The 19,227-nt window shown below is 38.1% G+C and overlaps 1 protein-coding gene across 5 annotated transcripts in view; it reads left to right on the top strand.

The window, feature by feature from the left end:
- SLC44A5 (solute carrier family 44 member 5) overlaps positions 1–19,227 on the top strand; it is a 351,239-nt gene that overhangs the window by 245,308 nt on the left and 86,704 nt on the right. The gene's annotated exons all lie outside the window — the stretch shown is intronic.

Genomic DNA, 19,227 nt, shown 5'->3' on the forward strand with positions numbered 1-19,227 from the left:
GTTTTTAAACCAGGGCATGTTCAGAAGCCCAATGGGTTTGGAGGAAACTGTTAAGAGTTTGAAGGAAAGTGAGAAAAATGCACTTAGAAACAGGAGATGTTACATAGTGGTAACAGTTTGGCAACGCTCCTGCAGATGGTAATGTGGGAAGTAGGAAATGTACCTGATGAATTCAATGATCTAGCGAAAGATCACGCTTAGGAGAGGAGCCAACCCTAAAGAGCCTCATCCACACCTGGCCCTGACTTAGGTGATGAGATCCATACTTTGAACCTGAGCCTGATGCTTTAATTGGATGAGGCTTCTGGGGATCTTGGGAGAGTATAAACGTATTTGGTTGCAGAGGGAATATAAAAATGTGTGGCCAGAGGCTGGACTAAGGTAGTTTTAACACAGGGCTGTGACTTCTTTGCCCTTCTTTCTGCCAAGAGGTGAAGCTTGGGATTCCCTCTTCAATAGAGAAATGAACTAAGCCAAATTAGACTAGTTAAGGGCCTTGATGTGCAAGTGATTTATAGATCAGTGGCAAAGGAATAATGGAAGGCCATCATGGATCCACTGCACTTTTCAGTAGACTGAAAGTACCAAGGACAGAAAGGAGGAGGCTTTGCATAATTCAGTCTTAAATCCTTTGTAGAATGGGGTAGAGAATAAACAAGGGAGCGAAATTAATAATTAAATGTGGTCAAACTTGACTCCATCATTTCTGGTGTTAAAGTATATGGGGTAATAATACGGTCATATGTGTACTTTTCTATTCATTGCTTCAGGAAATCCACCATATAATTCTCTTCCCTGACTTGAACTGCCCCAAAATGCCAAGGAAGGCGAAGTCTTACTTCTGGTATCTAAGTGGAAAGAGAGACCTTAGAGTCTACTGGAGCTCTAACATTTCTGCTGATGCCATTTGGTATCCTTTCTTAGTCAATTGCTCATCTGGATCCTTCCGCTACTGTAGTGGTTTCCTACACTAGGATCCAAAAATAGAGCTTTTAAGTCTTTATGCAGTGCTCAGCCATTTCTCCCCAAAGCACTACTAGTGTCTGAATGCTGCCCCTACTCTTAGGCCCTGGTATTCAGCCTAGGGGACCAGCTCAGTCTCCGCCTTCATGGCAAGTTCCCTTTTGGAGTATTTGTATTCCTTTTGGCCTTCAGATCTAGTTCAGGGTCATTCTTACCTGTCCTAAATTGAAATCTCAGAAAAGTTTGAGTTCTTGTCCATTTCTTATGAAGAAAATTGATATTCCCCATCCCAAGGAATACAAAAAAGGAGAAACCATGTTTTCATAACTGGGAGGTCACTCAGGTGACCTTCAGAAGAGCAAAGATAATTCCAAGCTGACTTTGATTCTGTCTATACACAGAAATAGTGAACAGTTTATCTTACTAATAAATAGATATAATATAAAAAATAAGTTATGCCTCACCAAGCATCCTGTTATAGTTTGTGATCTTGATGGTATGATCCTAATATTCATGGTAAGGGGAAACTGGTGATGGACAGTGGCTCTGACAGGACATCCTACTATGCTTTTAGTCTACTTGGAAACTAAAATGTGCCTTCCTATCAGATCACAGCTTGGAAACATTGTTTTAGCAAAGAAAAACTATTTCTTCCAATAAAAAAGTAAGAAATTTGAAGAATTCTAGTTTCTTTGTTTTTAAAATTGTTCTAATAAGCTTTTTTTCTTTAAAACTTTTTCTTTTTTAAATTTTAATTCCAGGATAGTTAACATACATTGTTATATTAATTTTGGGTGTACAATATAGTGATTCAACAGTTCTATGCATGACTCAGTGCTCATTATAAGTGTCCCCTTAATCCCCTTCACTTATTTCACCCATCCTCCCACCCACCTCCCCTCTGGTAACCATGTTTGTTCTCTACAGTTAAGTCTGTTTCTTGGTTTGTCTATTTTTTATCTTATTATTTTTTCTTAAATTCCACATGTGAGGGAAATCATATTTGTCTTTGACTTATTTCACTTAGCTGTCTACTTTCTACACTCATGTTGTTACAAATGGCAACATTTCCTTTTTATGGCTGAGTAATACTCCATTTTGTGTGTATATACACACACACACATACACACCACTTTAGCCATTCATTCATGGATAATTAGGCTGTTTCCATAATTTGGCTGTTGGAAATAATGCTGCAGTAAACATAGGGATACATATTATCTTTTCAAACTAGTGTTTTCATATTCTTTGGGTAAATACCCAGTAGTGGAATTACTGGATCATAGGGTAGTTCTATTTTTAATTCTTTGAGGAACCTCCGTACTGTCTTCCACAGTGACTGCCCCAGTTTGCATTCCCATGAACAGTGCATGAGGGTTCCTGTTTCTCCACATCCTGGCCAAGAAACTTGTTGTTTCTTATGTTTTTGATTTTAGCCATTCTGACAGGTGTGAGGTGATATCTCATTATGGTTTTGATTTGCATTTTTCCTGATGATTAGCAATGTTCAGCATCCTTTCATGTGTCTGTTGGCCATCTGTATGTCTTCTTTGGTGAAAAGTCTGTTCATGTCTTCTGCCCATTTTTTAAATTGGATTGTTTGTTTTTGGGGGGGTGTTGAGTTCTATGAGATCTTTATGTATTTTGGATACTAACCCTTTATTGGATATGTCATTTGCAAATATCTTCTCCCATTCAGTAGGTTGCCTTTTAGTTTTGTTGATTGTTCCCTTTGCTGTGCAGAAGCTTTTTATTTTGGCATAGTCCCAATACTTTTGTTTTGTTTTGTTTTGTTTTGTTTTGTTTTACTTTTATTTCCCTTAGGAGACATATCTAGGAAAATGTTGCTATGTCAAGCAAATTACTGCTTGTTCTCTCTTCTAGGATTTTTACAGTTTCAGATTTCACATTTAGGTCCTTAATCCATTTTGAGTTTATTTTTGTGAATGCTGTAAGAAAGTGGTCCACTTTTATTCTTCTGTATATGGCTGACCAGTCTTCTCAAGCTGTTTATTGAAGAGACTGTCTTTTCCCATTGCATATTCTTGCCTCCTTTGTCAAAGATTTGACCATGTGATCAAGGGTTTATTTCTGGGTGCTATATTCTGTTTCATTGATCTATGTGCTTATTTTCATGCTAGTCTCATACTGTTTTGATGCTACAGCTTTGTAGTATATCTTGAAATCTGGGATAGTGATACCTCCAGCTTTTTTGTTCTTTTTCAAGATTGTTTGGCTATTGGGGGTCTTTTGTGGTTCCATAAAGATTTTAGGATTGTTTGTTCTAGTTCTGTAAAAAATGCTGTTGGTAGTTTTATAGGGATTGCATTAAATCTATAGATTGTTTAGGGTAGTATAGACATTTTAACAATATTTGTTGTTCCAATCCATGAACATGAGATAGCTTTCCATTTGTTTGTACTGTCTTCAATTTTTTTCCTCAGTATTTTATAGTTTTCAGAGTACAGGTCTTCCACCTGCTTGGTTAAGCTTACTCCTAGGTATTTTATTATTGTTGGTGAAATTGTAAATGGGATTGTTCTCTTAATTTCTCTTTACTTCATTATTTGTGTATACAAATGCAACCAATTTCTATATTGATTTTTGTAACCTGTGACCTTACTGAAGTCATTAATAAATTCTAGTAGTTTTTGGTGGAGTCTTCATGGTTTGCTTTATTTATAGTATTATATCATCTGCAAATAGTGAAAGTTTTACTTCTTCCTTACCATTTTGGATGCCTTTTATTTCTTGTCTGATTTCTGTCCTTCCGGTACTACGTTGAATAAAAGTGGTGAGTGGACATCCTTGTCTTGTTCCTGATCTTAGGGGAAAAGATCTCAGTTTTTCAGCATTGAGTAGGATGTTAGCTGTGGGTTTTTCATGTATGGCCTTTATTATGTTGAGGTGTGTTCCCCCCTAAGCCTACTTCTTTGAAGATTTTTACATGAATGGGTGTTGTATGTATCACATCTTTTTCTGCATCTATTAAAATGATCATATGGTTTTTATCTTTTCTTGATGTGTTGTATATATCATGTTGATTTTTATTTCAGATGTTTTTTTATTTTAATTTTTTTATTTACATATAATATTTGTCTCTGGGGTACAGGTCTGTGATTCATCAGTCTTACACAATTCACAGCGCTCACCATAGTACCTACCCTCTCCAATGTCCATCACCCAGCCACCCCATCCCTCCCACCTGCCTCCACTCCAGCAACCCTCAGTTTGTTTCCTGATATTAAGAGTCTCTTATGATTTGTCTCCCTCTCCAGTTTTGTTGTTTCATTTTTCCCTCCCTTCCCCTATGATCCTCTGTCTTGTTTCTCAAATTCCTCATATCAGTGAGATCATATGATACTTGTCTTTCTCTGATTGACTTATTTCGCTTAGCAAACCATCTAGTTCCATCCATGTCATTGCAAATGGCAAGATTTCATATTTTGATGGCTGCATAATATTCCATTGTCTATGTGTACACACACACACACACACACACATACACTCATACATACATACACACATACACACCACATCTTCTTTATCCATTCATCTGTTGATGGACATCTAGGCTCTTTCCATAGTTTGGCTATTGTGGACATTGCTGCTATAAACATTGGGGTGCATGTGCCCCTTTGGATCACTAAATTTGTATCTTTGGGATAAATACCTAGTAGTGCAATTGCTGGATCATAGGGTAGCTCTATTTTCAACTTTTTGAGGAACCTCCACACTGTTTTCCAGAGTGGTTGCACCAGCTTGCATTCCCACCAACAGTGTAGGAGGGTTCCCCTTTCTCCACATTCTTGCCAACATCTGTTGTTTCCTGATTTGTTAATTTTAGCCATTCTGACTGGTGTGAGGTGGTATCTCATTTGTTTTGGATTTCCCTGATGCCGAGCGATGTTGAGCACTCTTTCATGTGTCTGTTGGCCATTTGGTTGTCTTCTTTGGAAAAATGTCTGTTCATGTCTTCAGCCCATTTCTTGATTGGATTATTTGTTCTTTGGGTGTTGAGTTTGACAAGTTCTTTATAGATTTTGGATACTAGCCCTTTATCTGATACGTCATTTGCAAATATCTTCTCCCATTCTGTCGGTTGTCTTTTGGTTTTGTTGACTGTTTCTTTTGCTCTGCAAAAGCTTTTTATCTTGATGAAGTCCCAATAGTTCATTTTTGCCCTTGCATCCCTTACCTTTGGTGATGTTTCTGGGAAGAAGTTGCAGTGGCTGAGGTCGAAGAGGTTGCTGCTTGTGTTCTCCTCAAGGATTTTGATGGATTCCTGTCTCACATTTAGGTCTTTCATCCATTTTGAGTCTATTTTTGTGTGTGGTGTAAGGAAATGGTTTGGTTTCATTCTTCTGCATGTGGCTGTCCAATTTTCCCAGCACCATTTGTTGAAGAGACTGTCTTTTTTCCATTGGACATTCTTTCCTGCTTTGTCAAAGATTAGTTGACCTTTGGGTTGAGGGTCCATTTCTGGGCTCTCTATTCTGTTCCATTGATCTATGTGTCTGTTTTTGTGCCAGTACCATACTGTCTTGATGATGACAGCTTTGTAACAGAGCTTGAAGTCTGGAATTGTGATGCCACCGGCTTTGCTTTCCTTTTTCAACATTCCTCTGGCTATTTGGGGTCTTTTCTGGTTCCATACAAATTTTAGGATTATTTGTTCCATTTCTTTGAAAAAAGTTGATGGTATTTTGATAGGGATTGCATTAAATGTGTAGATTGCTCTAGGTAGCATTGACATCTTCACATTTGTTCTTCCAATCCATGAGCATGGAACATTTTTCCATTTCTTTGTGTCTTCCTCAATTCCTTTCATGAGTATTTTTTTTTTCATGAGTATTTTATAGTTTTATGAGTACAGATTCTTTGCCTCTTTGGTTAGAATAAATTTCTTTAACTTTTGTTCATCTGGGAAACTCTGTCTCTTTCTGTTCTGAATTATAGCCTTTCTGGATAGAGCATTCTTGGTTGCAGGTCTTTTTCTTTCAGCATTTTGAATATATCATGGCACTTTCTTCTGGCCTGCAAAATTTTGCTGAAAAATCAGCTGATAGGCTTCTGGGGTTCCTCTAATATGTAATTATCTTTTTTTCTCTTGCAACCTTTTAAAGTCTTTATCACCTTTTTTTTTTTTTTTTTGCTGTTTTAATTACAATATGTCCTGGTATGGACTTCCTTGGGTTGATTTTGTTGGGGCTTCTCTGTGCCTCTTGCATCTGGATTTCTGCTTTCCTTCCCCAGATTGGGGAAGTTTTCACCTATTTCCTCAACTAAATTTTCTGCCTCCTTTTCTCTCTCTTATCTTTTTAAGGTCTGTATAATGTAAATGTTATTATGCTTGATGGTGTCACTGAGTTTCCTAAATCTATTTTCATTTTGTATTTTTTTTCTCTCTCTCCTTTTCAGTGAGATTGCTTTCCATTACTCTGTCCTCCAGGTCACTGATCTGTTTCTCTGCTTTCTCTAGTCTACTACTTATTCCATCTAGTGTATTTTTAATTTTAGCTATTGTTTCTTCATCTCTGATTTGTTCTCTGTGTTTTCTGTCTCTTTGTTGAGGGTCTCACTGAGGTCCTCCACTCTTTTCTCAAGTCCACTGAGTATTTTTATGACCGTTACTTCAAATTCTCTGTCAGGCATATATATTAATTATCTCCATTACATTTAGCTCTCTGGCTGTGATTTTTGCCCTGTTTTATTTAGGACAAATTCTGTTGTCTCCATATCTTGTGTAACTCTCTGTGTCTGTTTCTATGTGTTAGGAAAGTCAGCTACGTCTCCTGCTCTTGAAAGCCATGGCCTTATGAAGAAGAGGTCCTATAGTGCCTTCCAGTGTGATGTCCCCTGTTCACCAGAACCTGGTGCTTCAGGGGTGTTTTCTATGTGTGTTGCATGCACCCTGCTATTGTGGCTGAGCTGCATTTGCCTTTAGGCTGCTTGTCTGCAATGGCTTTTTGTTGTGGGCAGCATTTTGTACCTGTGTTGTTAATGGTCCATTCTGGGACCACTTTGTGCTTGAGTTGAGTTCAACCAGGTGTTTGCTAGAGCTGAGGTAGCAGCAAACTGCAGTGTGCTTTCCTTGTGTTGTCCCCTGAGAAGTTTTTATTGGTGGGTGGGGCTGCCGTCAGATCAGATATCTGCCCCCAGGCCCCTACTCGGCCCCAGTCAGTCTGGTGCATGTGGTTATCTTTCCCTCTTCCTGGTTTAGGAATCACTTTGGAGTTGTACTGGCCCCTGTCAGGGCTGCTTGCACACTGCCACATTTGTGACACTGCCTTGGATGTTCTCTGGCCAAGGGTGTATTGGAAAGCACAGGTCCACAGGCGAATGCGGGGGCAGAGCATGTGGTGCCAGTAATGTCCTCGCTGGTCTCCTTTAGGAGTGGACCTGCAGCTGCCTGGGAGAATTTCTGCTGAGGCTGATGGGGATGGAGGGGGCAGATCTACAGAAGCCCACAGGGGCAGGCACACTGTTATCAAGTTAGGTGGAAAGTGTTCAGGCTGCGCTGGTTCCTGCAGGTGTCTGTGTATTTAGGTTGGGAGTGGAGGAGGGAAATGGCACCTGTCAGTTCCTTTGTTCTTGAAGTCTCCCAAAGATTCCTGCCCCTCCAGCACAGGCTCTGAGATTAGTGGATAAATCTCCATCCCTTATACCCCAGGCATTTTTTTAAAAGTGCTGTTTCTAGGGGCACCTGGCTGGCTCAGTTGGTAGAGCATGCAATTCTTGATCTCCAGGTTCTGAGTTCAAGCCCCATATTGGGTGTAGAGATTACTTAAAAATAAAAATCTTAAAAAAAAAACAACAACAACAACGGTGCTGCTTCTATGTTATATCTCAGTGGGGCTATTTGTTGTGCTGTCTCTTTAAGGGTGGGAACTCTGTGTTTTGTGGCTCTTCAGCTTTCCTAGAGCCAAGCTGCTGATTTTAAAGTTCCAGGTGTTAAGCCCCATGATTATAAGAACTTACAAAGTTAAGCTCCTTTGGTTTTCAAAACTAAATATTATGGGTATTTGTATTCCAAGTGTAGGCCCCCTGCCTGGAGTGCAAGATTCTGTTTCTTTCCCCTCCCTGTGCCTGTGGCATCCCTCTCTCCTGTGGACAGTCCTGTGGGTCCGGTTAACTCCCAACTGCCTTTCCACCTACACTCTGGATGTGGTCTCTTCTCTATATGTAGCTGTGGAGGGTCTATTCTTCCAGTCTTTGGGTTGTTTTCTGGGTGTTTACACTGATGTGGATGTTATCTAGTTGTATACATGAGACCAAGTGAGCTTAGGGTCTTCCCCATTCTTTTTCCCAGAAGTCAAGTAACCTTTTATTAGTGAAAAATTTATTATATTTATAATTAACCAAAACCAGTATTAAATGTCCTTTTTCATTCTTTACAAATATATAAACGTTTATAAATTAAACTAGATACCTACACTTCCTCTTGTTTTGGAAGTCTTCATTTTAAGAAAGAGAGCACTTAGTTTTAACTGTTACTTGAACAGATTTTTTGTGTTGAGTGAGATGTTTTCCTGTTTGTTATATTTTGCTGAATTCGTGCATTCTAGACCTTTTCAAGTAGAATATTGTTAGTATGAGAGAGACTGATTTGTGCTCAAGGACATGACCCTAAGCTCACCATTGGGTGGAAGAGGCCACCTGTGAAATGATAAACAACATTTTTTCTTATCCAGGCAACTGGATATAGGGCTTCTTCCAAAAATGTTTCTACAGCGCAAGTGTCATCAACACAGATTTTCAAATTCGGTATCATGTGTCCTATTATCTGCTTCATTGCATTTGTAAATTGCTTGTGTTAAAAAGCCATAAGCACAATTTGGCAGGCCTGTTTCTCACATATTAAAACAGTTAAAATGTACCTTTAAGGGATACAAAATAATGATTTGAAAGCCAGCATTCCCAACCAGCAAGTGTTTAGGGAATGCCTTAGCTGCCCCAAACAGATTTGCAGTTAATTTTTAAGTGTCAGTGCAAGCAGTTGGTCTAATCACATTTTCTCCTTGACAGAGGGCTTTTTAATGGCTGCAACTTCTGACTCAACCCTAGAGCACAACAGGAACATGCTTTACAAATGTTGAGAATGAGAGATAATACTAGATAATAATGCTTGCTCCTGGTACTTCAGTAACCTGCATTTCCTTGATAGGAGTGAAAGGATAATTTGCCTGAATAAACTTTTTACCCATCTCTTACCAGTCTTTGCTTACTGCTATGAATTACCCAAATAGGAGTGTTTTACAAATAACTTCTCTTTCTCTTACATGCAACACACACACACACACACACACACTAGTTTTGCTTAAAGTGGTCTTTCAAAGTTATTTCTAAAACAGTGAGAAAATTAAGGGGAATAGGTGATCTAGATTTGTATTGATTGCTGTGTCACTTTGTTATTTAGTTTTATTCACCAATACAACCCAGATAGTTTAATTCTAGAGCCTGTGCTCTAAACCACCATACTATAGTGACTTCTATTTAATGAAGAAGATAAGGATTCTCTAAGTAATAAAGATTACTAAGAGAGGGGGCAGACCAGAACCCCGTGATATCCTCCTAATGCTTTTCTCTCTCTCCTTCTCTTCCCCTCCTAATTTCACACACACAGAGTTGGGCTTAAAACAGCAAGTGTCTGACAGTAGGTGGAAAGCAGGTATTCTTTTGCAAGCAAAAACCATGAATAATCTAATATTCAGTCTTAACCCTGTGGGACTGAGTGTGTGTTCACTTCACTGTGGTGTCATTGTTTACGTTCAGTGGTTGTTTGCAAAATTAGCCTCTATTAAGTACACACTAAAGAGAAGAACACAGTCTTTATGCTAATAGACACCTATTAATATAGGCTTGTTTTTTTTTTCCTTCAGTTAGTACTCGTCCTATAGAGTAAATAAAATTATGTCAGACAGTATTTCATTCTTTGGGGGTTTTTTGGCCAGGAAGACCTCAAATGATTTCATGATTCTTTCAAAAAAGATGTATTTATTAGTAGATATTAATGGGGGCGCCTGAGTGGCTCAGTCGTTAAGCGTCTGCCTTCGGCTCGGGTCATGATCCCAGGGTCCTGGGATCGAGCCCCGCATCGGGATCCCTGCTCAGCGGGAAGCCTGCTTCTCCCTCTCCCACTCCCCCTGCCTGTGTTCCCTCTCTCGCTGTGTCTCTGTCTGTCAAGTACATAAATAAAAAATCTTTAAAAAAAAAAAAAGATATTAATGAATATTACATATAGCATTTTCAGATGTAATAAATTACGCCAGTTTTCAGGAATGATGAGAGCTCTTCCTTCATAAAGCAAGGGGGTGTTGCCAATTATGGAACTACAATTAAGCAAACACCAGGATGAGTGACACTGAATGTGTGGTGACCTTGAGTTTTTCCAGGAAATTTGAATAGGAAGAGAACAGAGCCTCTGCTGGGGATTGTATGCTGGCACTGACAACCATATTATGCTAAAACCATCTCTCTGTAGTTCATTATAGAAAATAACCTAAGATATTGCCTGTCCATCCGCATCTGGAACCATGAGTCAGCCTGTGTATGCACCACATTGCTTTCCTTTTCCTTTCCAGTACCCATCACGCCCCACCCCTCACAGGGCCTTTGTCCATGTGTCCATCTAATGGAAGCCTCTTTGTGCCTCCATTCATTTTTCAGGTCTCAGCTCCTGCATTACCTTTTCAAAGACATCATCCCTGACCTCTCTCATTTGGTCATTGTCTTCTATGAATCCCTCTCTACCATTTTTTGCTCTTTTGCAGTGCTGGTCAGAATTGAAATTTCATGTTTGTGCAATTTATTCATTAAGATCTCTTTCCCCCAAAAGACTCTAGGCTCAGAGAGCAAGGACCTTTATATACCCAGGGTCTGGTATGGTGCCAACACATAGCAGGCACTCAAAAAATATTTGTGGGATGAATGAAGAAAAGAATGAATAAATTTCTGTCGTTATTTCCAACTACTTCTTTACCTTAAAAAACCCCCCTAATTTTCCAATATGAATCAAAATCTTTAAACAGGTTATGAATGTGATAGACCAACGTTATCTAGAATAACTAGAAAAAGTATATTAAACAGCATAGAGTCAGCCTTGCTAATAAGGAAAACAAAGATGTGAAAAGGTTAATTTAGTTTCTTGGATATTTGGTTGTTTTTCCATTTTCTTTTAATTCTTTGTCTATTTTTTTTTTTTTACAAATCTTTCTTAAAAATATGCATTTTCCCCCTTTTACCTCCTACTATCACCCCTCCCATTTCAGACTCTGAAATTTAGAATGTGTGTCTTTCTGCTCTCTTCGATTGCTGCCCTGTGTTACAGTAAATTCTGACAAAAGAGAATCTGAAACCTTATACCTCAGGTTATTTTCTTTACTCCTTTGTTTTTAATGAAGTTCTAAATGTCTTGCTGAATATTTAAAATTCCACCCTTAGGTAGGCTGGTCACATGTTCAGAATACAGGCTGGGTATTTTTCTTTTTCCCCTCTGGGTTCCTTCTCTACCTGCTCTTCACCCTGCTCTGTCCCCTGGGAAACTAGCATATAATCCATAAGGATTACATAAACAGGTTCTCTTGTCCTGCAACTTCCGATATGATTTGGCCAATGGGGGGTATCAATAAGTGGAGGGTAGGAGAATGAGTTTGTGAAATGTATTCTGGCTCTCTTCCTGGCGAGTCTCCTCAGATTAGCTATACCTCTCTCCCTAAGGCTTCAAGTTTTGTCAGTCAGCTTTTCCATTTGGCTTCTCTTTTCTGGATTTGGGTAACCTCTTCCCCCTTTGCCACTTCAGTCATGGAGGTGAAAATGGCTTCCAATTGTTGCTAGCCTCTGGGTTCTGCATCAACTCTTGTTTCCTATAACTCTACCTATACCTTTATAAATATTTACTAAACTCTCTACAATTTTTCTGTGTAAGTATAACATGTATTTCCTGCCAGGATCCTGCTGTAATCTAAAAAAGTAACAGCCCAACCATGAAAGGTATTGCTTCCTAAATAGTGCTTTAAATGGATCTTCCATAGGTTATTCAACTGTTCCATAAGGCTGGCTGGCTCAGGGTTTGTCATCCACTGCTGGAAATTTGTCACATAAGCCTTATTAGGAGCCAAGTCAACCTTTGTGGATAAAACTCCATGTTATCAAAATCCCCACATAATCTTCATCCATGTTGTCATGATTACTTTTTCACAAAATCATTGAATGAGTGTCTTAACATTTAATCATTAAAGATACCTCTACAAAAGGGTCTTTGCTCATCCTTCTAGTTATTTCTCAAACTTCCTTGCCACTGATTATCTAATGTTTTTACTTTCAAGTCCATGATAATGTGGCCAAATTGTTGGCTTCTGTTTATGAATAAATAAATGATTCAAGTCATCTTTTCTTCCAGTCAAAGTGTATAACCAGGAACATTTCCCCTGATCAGTGCCAACAGATTCTCCTTAGCCATCTATAAGTCTAGCTTTTTTATTTTCCATTCAACTATCATAAGGCCCCTTTCATGAATCGTAGGTCCATGTTAAGACAGTGCCTCAAGAGTCAACACACTATTGTAAGCAGTATATGTAACTTTCTTGTGCCTTCATGACCTTCTCAAGCACTGTATGAATATACCACTTCTACTCAATAACGGACTGCTGGTGGGCACAGCTAACTTTAAGCTTGTTGGATCAGATAACATCTAGTTTATGCTGGGCTTCTTATGTCATTGAGTGATCATTCAGGGTCCAGGAGCAACTTCTCAAAAGAACAGTTATTTGCTTGAAACCATGAGTTTTCTCCAAAACCCTAGGGACCTCCAACTATGATTCTCTAAAAGACATTTTCCATAGGTCCTATACAGCATCCTGTTCTGACAGATATTTTAAGCACCATTGAGTACATTATGCCATACCTACTGGTAGATCTACTTATACAGTAGCCTGGATTATCTTGAAAAGCATTTTATTTGTCTGGGCTTTACTCAAATTTGGTAGGCAATTAGAGTTGTGCCTCTTTCTTAACAGAGAATGCAAGGTGCAGCAACTTATCTTTCACTTTGGAGGAGATATCTCTACTAGACTCCTCAGGTCTGTATTAGAAGACTTTTGCATTTTCCTGAGATTTATTTCCCATCCATTAGCATACATAAGTCTTTCAAAGGCATCTAGATTACATGCTTTCCAATATTCTCCAGATCTTATCTTCAGGATGCCATCAACGTAAGGAATTTGCGTGGTATCCTGTGGAGTAAGGATATTATCAAAACTCTGCAGACTAAATTGTGGCAAAGAGCTAGGAAGTCATATGGCCTTGAAGGAAGATAGTGAGGATGCAGTACTATCTCTGCCAGGTAAAGCAATTTCCCTTGGTGTTTTCTACTTTTTGGGAAAGGGGGAAAGCTTTTGTTAGATCAGCTGCTGCAACAAACTTTGGTTTGTTCTAGTAAAGACTACAACTTGAGCAGTTAAAATTAAGGTCATGACTTAGTTAAGCTAAAGATAATTCATTATCATTCTTCAGAAGCCATCCTCTCTCTACACTGGTCAATCAGGATGAAATATAGTTTCCTTAGGGAGAATGTGTTAATTACAAAATAATACTATACTAAATATGAATGTGTTCATCTGTATATCCTCAGAGTCTTTATGTGCTTACCACAGTAAGTAAGGCCCAATGAATGAATGACTAAATGGATAGAAATATGATAATTGACAATTCAGTATGAATGAGTGAATGAGTGCATGGGAGTTTGATCATATTCTAGACTGGCACTTTCAAACTTTTCATGTTAACTTTAAGAATTAAGGTTAATAGGTATCAGATAGTGTATAATTGGTTAGGCCCTAGGGAATATCTAAATCAAGTTGAGGACTCCATGTATTAAATCATTTATAAAGAAACAAAAATTACTAAAATCCTAGCAATTGTAGCTATGAGTTAAGCATAACAAAACAAATCAAATGGAAAAGAGGATTTAATTATTATGAATATTTAGATTGGAGAAAAGAAAAATGATTTAACTGAATCCTTCAAGGATATAAAATATTTTTAAAAGCTGTACAGTAATTAGTTCTTTATTGCCAAATAGCAAATTACTCCAAAAATTGACAACTTGAAGCAAAGAATGTTTCTTATTTCATGGTTTCTGTGGTCAGGAGTTGGGAACAGCTTAGCCAGTGGCTCTAGCTCCAAGTTCATGGCTTCATGAGGTTGCAGTAAAGATTTATGCCAAGGCTACAGTCAGCTGAAGGCTTGACTAGGGTAGAGGATCAGCCTTCAAGATGGCTCACTTACATGAATGTTGCCACGAAGCTTCAGTTCTCACCAACTGCTGACAATCGTATGGGTTTTTCTATAGGATTTCTGAGTATCTCAAGCTCTAGAGCTAGTGATCTAAAGAAGAGCAAAGACGAAACTGTAATGTCTTTTATGACCTACTTTTGGAAGTCACCCAAATGTAATTTCTGCCACGTCTATTCATTAGAAGCAAGTCACTAAGTCTAGTCCACACTGAAGAGATGGGGAATTATGCACCACCTCTAGAAGGAAAAATGTCACATAATTTATGGACATATTTGAAAGTCATCATAGATGGTGATCAGCTGAATAAAAGTAAATGGTATTACATTATAAGAAAGAACTCTATGATAGCATATCTGCCCCTCCCCCCATAAAATCTGGAAGCAAAAAAGATAATCTGGGATATACATATATATGTATGTATTTTTTGAGAGATTTTTTGAGAGTGTGAATGAACATATAAACCAATGGATCTCAACTGAAGCAGGACCACTGCTTAGGGGGATCTTTCAAAAAATTTGAGTTGATTTTTTGATTGTTATAGTATTCAAGGGGGAGTACTGCTGGCATTTAGTGGATGGGAGCCAGGAAAGGTAGATGTTTTGCAATATCTTGGACAGTTCTGAACAACCAAGAATTGTCTCACTTCCTGCTTGACTTTCCCATGTCCCCTCATGTAGGTGACAACTCATATTTAAGTATTTGAATCTAGAACTTCTGTTTTAAAATTACAAATGTTATTTTTGCATGGTTTCAATGAATACCAAGGGAGTTTGAAGAAAGAATGTACTTTTTTGTTAGAATTCACTAAAATTTGTTCCCTTAGGAAAATCATTTTATTGACAACACACTTGTATTATTTAAGTCTCCTATGCAATACACCTATATCTTCCTGCAGTTATAGCTGTTACATTCAGTGATTCTATCTATAGGTGCATGTACCTGGCTTAATTCACTGTCTTTTGGTTTAGTCACTTGTGAGCATTTGCATATTGATGTGCATACTATTTAATTATAAACTATTTTCTATTTCTCATTTATATTATGTGAGGACATGTTATTGATATTTTAAAAGAAATTATGTACATGGGTGAGTTATCTGTATTATTTCAAGATTATAAAAGGAGCATGGCAAAATATTTATTATAAAAAGGATGCATTGAGTATGATGTGGTTGGAGAAGGACTGGCCTACAAATCTGAAGTTATGGCACTATTTTTTTAAAGATTTTTTAAATTAATTTATTTTTTTAGAGAGAGAGAGCACGTGAGTGGTGGGAGGGTAGAAGGACAGGGAAAGAATCTCAAGCAGACTCCCCGCCAGGCATGGAGCCTGATGCAGGGCTCAATCTCACGACCCCAAGATCATAACCTGAGCTGAAATCAAGAGTTGGACACTTAATCAAGTGAGCCACCCCAGGCGCCCCAACAGATCTGTGATGTTATGACACTATTAATCACCTTATATGACAAGCCCTTGACATTTGTGGGGAAATATTTTAGAGTAGATCTACACAGGAGCAACAAAATGTGAGTCATGTCTAATGTCAAATTTTCCAGTAGCCATAGTTAAGAGAATAAAAAGAGTCAAGTGAAATTAATTTTAATAATATATTTTATTTAACTATAACTATTATTTCAGATATGATCAATATAAAATTATTGAAATTTTTACATTTTTTTTGCATGCTGTCTTTAAAATCTGATGTGTATTTTGTACTTATAACATGTCTCAGTTCAGGTAAGCCACATTTAAGTGTTCAGTGGACACGAGTGGCTAGTGGCCACCATATTGGACAGCACATTCTGAGAAGTGCCATGAATAGAGAAATTTCAAGAAAGGAAGTAAAATGTGAGCAGTCCCTTAGTTTATTAACAGACAAAATGCTGTTGCTCCACATCTCCATTTCCTCTTTTTTTTTTTTTTCCCTGTCAAATTCCTCCAGTGGAGGTGTGGCAAGATGGGGACTTGATGGAGAAGATAAAACTAGATACCCTTGACTGAGGTGACTTGGTTGAACAAGACCTTGCAGCTATTAGCTGGAAGATTTGTCATTCCAGCTCAAGCACAGATGATCTGCAACACAACTTCTGTGCCAGAGTCTGCATAGGGAGATGAAGCAGCAACTTCATAATCACAGCCACCTGCCGCAGCTTAAAACTACAGAACAAAGGAAGAGCATTCTTCCCTTGACAATTAAATCTTGGTCCCTTTCTCCTTTGTCCCCAGGCATCAGATCCCTCCCAACCTGATACTTGTCCTCTCCTGCCAAGTATAAAGTTTTTCTTTTCAAATGACAAAGATTCCAAAATTACCTGTGTCCTTTCCTTTCCTACCATATGTGTCCAACATCCTGCTGATCCTCATGTAGCTGATATCCATGTTGTTTCCCACTATTAACAAGTTCATTCCTAATTTATCCTCTAGCAGGCAGTACTACAGCTTTTTAGCCTAGTGGTTAAAACTTGAGCCTTAGACAGCAACAAGCCTAAGTTCAAGCCCTGTTTATGCCACTGAAAAACTGTGACCTTGAGAAGTAAATAAAACTCTGAGGGACACCTGCGTGGCTCAGCAGGTTAAGTGTCTGACTCTTGATTTTTGGCTCAGGTCATGATCTTGGGATTGTGCAGTCGGGCTCACATGCTGGGCATGGAGCCTGCTTAGGATTCTCTCTCCCTCTCCCTTGCCCTCTGCCCCTCCCTGCCATCTCTTAACTGAAGCTCTTCTTTTTTTAACCTATAAAACTTGGGTGAAAATAATATCTACCTTATAGAATTATTGCAAGACTCAAATGAGACAATGGATGTCATACATTTAGCATAGAACTTGACACACTGTGAGTAATTAATACATTGAAGCTCTTATTATATATTTCCTTGTTCTATAATTTCTTCCCTGCTCCTGGCCACCTGGTCCAAGTTCTAGTCATTTTTCAGTCTTTGCCAGCTTTTACCTCTTCTCTATGGCTTCTGTAAATTTTAAAGATTATTTATTTATTTATTTATTCATTTATTATTTGAGAGAGAGCATGAGTGTGCATGGGCATGAGGAGGGGCAAAAGGAGAGGGGAGAGAGAGAGAGAATCTCAAGTAGACTCCATGTTGAGCGTGGAGCCTGACTTGAGGTTCAATTTCACCACCCTAGATCATGACCTGAGCAAAATTCAAGTCAGATGCTTAACCAACTGAGCCACTCAAGTGTCTGCTTCTGCAAATTTTGTTGTCTCCTTTTCATGTTTTTCTTGAGAAGTCTGATACAAACTATAATGGTATTGACTTCTAGTACAGGACACATAGTGGTTGCTTAGTAAATTCTTTTGTTAATTGATTGATGAAAAAGAGAAAGAAAACTATAGTAGATTCTGCTAATGTCCTACCCCACATCCCCTCAGTTCTTCTGGGTTTGCTTGCAGCTGTGGTAGACTGTTTCAGCATGCCCCCAACAAGCATGTTCTATGTGGTTCCTCAGAAGGTCCTCAGCAGAATGGAGTCACCACTGCCCCCAACAGTATCCCACTTGTTAACATGCCTTTTGTTGGCTTTGCTGCCTTCCCTTTTCGTTCCCACCTAAGCTTCCTAGAATTATCTCCTAAATTAATCTACCCATAGCAAAGTCCTTGTCTCAGGGATTTGTGTTGGGGAAACCTAAATAAGACAGGAACTAACATTACCAAGTCCATGTTGCATGCAAAGCACCATGTTAGGCATTCTACTTTATTGTCTTTTTTCATATTCTCAACATTCTTATGGGGTTTGGTATTATACCCATTTTATAGTAACAGATTAGAAAGCCAAAGCTAAAACAATTAAATGACTTGTTCAGGGTCATAAATATATTAAGAAGCCAACCTAGCAATCTAAATGCTTCTTTACGTGCCATTTCTGAGTTAATATTTGTATGGAAAAGGAATAAAATATTTCAGGGTAAAAGAAAAATATTGCAGGAAATAGGTAAAAGTGGACCTCTTAGTTTTAGCCTAAATGTGACCCCCCGCAAAAAGATATAAAAGCAGAATATAATGGAATAGTATCCAGAGACATTGTCCACTGAACGCTTAGATGAATTTAAATGCTTTCTTTACAGTCCACTATCTTTATTCTGGGAAATAAAGACAAGAAGATAAGGCAGCCTGAATGAGTCAGATTTTATACGACTGTATTAGAAGATGAAACCTATTTGGCTTCTATGACATTGAACAAAGAATGAGACAAAGGAGACTTTTCTGGGTACTTAGATACTAAAAGGAAAGACTTGGATGGATGAGAAAAATTATTGAGAAAAATTTCTCTTCCATATTAAAATTCTCATTCAGAATTGATTTTTTTTTTATCTTCCCAAGTCACACAGGGCATGTACATAAGGGTGATTGAATTATTACATGAACTGTCAAATCCAATAAATGTGGGGTAAGGAGATAGCTGGGCAACCGTTAAAGGAAGCAAAGGACAAAGAGATAGGTTTTCCATATGCAGAGGCAAGCGTTATCAGATGGCCAATGCATTTTCTAGATTTCTAGGAACTATATTAATCAAACTGAAAAAGAAACCTTCAGTTAGAATTGGGGGTATTATTTAGCTAATGCATGTTACTTTCTGTCATTCTATATTCTAGCTGTCAGTCAAGTTTATAATTCTTGGAAAATAAAGGTGATAAGTTTATATAAGGTAAAGCCCTGCATTTCCTGAGAAAACAGAATCAAGTCTTCAGTTTGCATGAAGTTTGAGAACACTCAAAATTTATACTAAGCTTTGAGATTATCCAACAAAATGTACAGCAAATCTTTATTATATATTGCCACTAAAGTTGCTGATGTTTGCCTTTCATAATGGCACATGAAGTCATAAAGAACTAGTCAATGTGAATTGGGTATTACAGTTTCATTTGGTTGAATTTTTAAATGGTTTTCACTTATGTATAACCCAAAAGAATTACATCATAATATTTACTGTAAATTTATTAGCTTTGCTATGA

Source organism: Phoca vitulina, unplaced genomic scaffold (genome assembly GCF_004348235.1).
Source record: "Phoca vitulina isolate PV1807 unplaced genomic scaffold, GSC_HSeal_1.0 scaffold2, whole genome shotgun sequence".
Lineage (NCBI taxonomy): Eukaryota > Metazoa > Chordata > Mammalia > Carnivora > Phocidae > Phoca > Phoca vitulina.